Here is a 3,428-nt window from a genome sequence, read left to right as displayed (position 1 = left end):
GGGGGTGGGGGAGCTGATTCAAGACTGTCCTTCCTACCCTTGTCAGGGCCTCTTTCGGTGATGTGAAGTTCAGCCAGGTCCTGTGATGGCTCACCTGATTTTTGGATCTTAAGAAAGTGCTTTTTTGTGTGGCTAGTTGTTCAATTTGGTGTTTCCGCAGTGGGGATGATCACTGGAGGCTTCTATTTGGCTGTGCTGTTCTGCCTCTCTATCTTCTATGTTGTTAAAGCCCTTTCAATATGAGTAAGTGTATTTAACACAGTAGAGATTCCTGAAGCTTCTTCATGACTGTTCAATTTGAGCCTGATAGCAATATGCATTTCCTTGTTTCTTATCCTGTGACTGAGCAAGCAGGACATTGTAACAGTGGAGGAAAAAATCCCCAGTTTTCCATGTTCTCTCATTCAAAAATTTTTTGAGAGAAAGAGTATATTTAGGAAGCAGGACGACCATTTAGATTTTTACTAGTAGCCCGGTTTAATATGATTGGTTTTATATGGGTATTTATAAATGTTTTAATTTAACTTGTTAAAGTGTAATATCCCGAAATTCTATGATTTATTTTTCTCTTTTCCCATTTCAATATTTATTTGTTTATTTTGAGAAAGAGTCTCGCTCTGTCACCCAGGCTGGAGTTCAGTGGCACCATCGCGGCTCACTGCAACCTTCGCCTCCCAGGTTCAAGCAATTCTCTTGCCTCAGCCTCCTGAGTAGCTGGGTCTACAGATGCACCCCACCACGCCCAGCTAATTTTTGTATCTTTGATAGAGACCCAGTTTTGCCACGTTGGCCAGGCTAGCCTCGAACTCCCAACCTCAGATGATCCACCTGCCTCGGCCTCCCAAAGTGCTGGGGTTACAGGCGTGAGGTACCATGCCCTGCCCCATTTCAGTATTTAAAAACTACTTTTGTGCACAGAAAAGAAATAACATGATTTGTTCCACACAACTTCAACTTTGTAATTTAATTAAAATTTCTAAACAGGTTACCATGTATATAGGAGGGAAAACCCACATTGTATAGAGACCAAAATTTATATAATTTAGGGTTCCTCTTCAAGAATACTAAATCACTTGCAAATGTGTCCATTTATTTAGAAAAAGATAAGAAATCACAACAAATTACAAATTTTAAAAAGCTGACAAATACAACAAAAGGCAGCAAAGTACAATTTTTTTGTTCCTATTATTATACGTTGTACTGAAGCTACCTGTGTTATCTTTTTTCCCCACATTTTGGCTGCATAGTGTTCAATCGCATCTTCATCTGACAATGCTATTGTGACATAATTCTCCCTAGAGAGAACCGAAAGATAAAGCAGTCTCCGTCCACTCCGCTTGACTGAGTGTTTTCTGATTGCCATCGCAGTCTCCGTGTGTTTCCTTATCAGTAAAGCTGCACCAGAATCTTCCTCTGTCATTTCCGCTCAGAGGCGCTCCCTGCCCCAGGACTAGCTCTTTGGGTGTGGCCTGTGGTGTGGCCTGTGGTGTGGCCCATCAGTCCGCCCAGGGGTCACTCGCCCTCTGTGTGGCCCTCTGTGTGTCCAGGAGCTGAGTTGCTGTTCCTGCAGCAGCTGTCCTACCCTGGCCAGGCCCTTACTGTCCCTGGTTCTCTCCATCCCAGGACCATCCTAATAACCGTTTTATCTTTTTTCTTTTCTTTCTTTCTTTTTTTTTTTTTTTGAAACAGAGCCTCTCTCTGTCACCCAAGCTGGAGTGCAGTGGCGTGATCTCAGCTCACTGCAACCTCCACTTCCCAGGTTCAAGCGATTGTCTTGCCTCAGCCTCCTCAGCCTCCCAAGTAGCTGGGATTACAGGTGCCCACCACCATGCCCAGCTAATTTTTGTATTTTTAGTAGAGAAGCAGTTTCACCATGTTGGCCGGGCTCGTCTAGAACTCCCGACCTTAAGTGATCCATCCACCATGGCCTCCCAAAGTGCTGGGATAACAGGCGTGAGCCACCGCGCTCGGCCCATCCTAACGACCTTGAAGCCTGATTGTAGCCTCCCCTCTCCCACCTGTCCTCATCCGTGCAGGGAGTGGAGCAGTGCCTCACGGGGTTCCTCCTCCTGGAAGTCCAAGAAAAGTCAAGCTTTGGGCGAGGTCCGCCAGCGCCTGTGCTACCACTGACCAGGGTGTGACGGTGGCCCGGGCCTCTAGTGCCCAGCTGGGGTAGCTGCCCGGTCCCCAACTGTGTGGAGAAGTTCTCACTGTGGACAAACTCTAACTTTGAGAGTTTCTCTGAAAAGGCCAGTACTTTTATAGTACCCGAAGTATGGCCTTACATTTTAAAATGTTTTTCTCTGGTGAGTCTTTGAAGTCAATCAATCAGAATAGTTGTTCCATCAGGTGAGAGAGCCTCAGCATCTTCATTCGTTCATTTCCTTTGCAAATGGGCAAAAGTATCCTTCGGGGGAAACTCCTCCCCTTTACTCTTGTTCTAGCTGTACAGAGAAAAAGCCACCATCACCCAGGAGCACCGTCTTTTTTGTTTTAATTAGAAAAAAAATTTAAGGACAAGGTCTTGCTCTGTCACCCAGGCTGGAGTGTAGTGGCGTGATTGTAGCTGACTCCAACCTCGGACTCCTGGGCTCAAGTGATCCTCCCACTTCAGCCTCCCAAAGGGTTGGAGTTTACAGACATGAGCCACCACGCCCAGCCACCCAGCAGAAGAATCTTATCAAACCCTCCAGCATGCTGGAGAGTGTCAAGGAGGCCTACCCTGAGGACATGAGTCCTTCCCCTGTGACTGTGCCTGGACTGAGGGTCTTTGATGGCTACAGAGTTTCAGGGTGTCTCTACAGAGTTGGTCAGCTCAGGAACCCCCAAGTAAGTACTGGCAGGCAGAGGGGCTGCTCCCTACTGTGCACAGCACTACATAAACTGTGGATGGTGGGCTGAGGTTCCAAGATGGCCGAATAGGAACAGCTCCAGTCTACAGCTCCCAGCGTGAGTGACGCAGAAGATGGGTGATTTCTGCATTTCCAACTGTGCTACTGGGTTCATCTCACTGGGGCTTGTTGGACAGTAGGTGCAGGAGAGTGGGTGCAGCCCACTGAGTGTGAGCTGAAGCAGGGTGAGGCATCACCTCACCCGGGAAGTGCAAGGGGTCAGGGAATTCCCTTTCCTAGCCAAGAGAAGCTGTGACACATGGCACCTGGAAAATCGGGTCACTCCCACCCTAATACTGCGCTTTTCCAACAGTATTAGCAAACGGCACACTAGGAGATTATATCCCACGCCTGGCTCAGAGGGTCCCATGCCCACGGAGCCTCCCTCATTGCTAGCACAGCAGTTTGAGATCAAACTGCAAGGCAGCAGTGAGGCTGGGAGAGGGGCGCCCACCATTACTGAGGCTTGAGTAGGTAAACAAAGCGGCCTGGAATCTCGAACTGGGTGGAGCCCACCACAGCTCAAGGAGGCCTGCC

The sequence above is a fragment of the Mandrillus leucophaeus genome, unplaced genomic scaffold, assembly GCF_000951045.1.
Source record: "Mandrillus leucophaeus isolate KB7577 unplaced genomic scaffold, Mleu.le_1.0 Scaffold681, whole genome shotgun sequence".
Taxonomy (NCBI): Eukaryota; Metazoa; Chordata; class Mammalia; order Primates; family Cercopithecidae; genus Mandrillus; species Mandrillus leucophaeus.
This window is presented reverse-complemented; position numbering follows the sequence as displayed.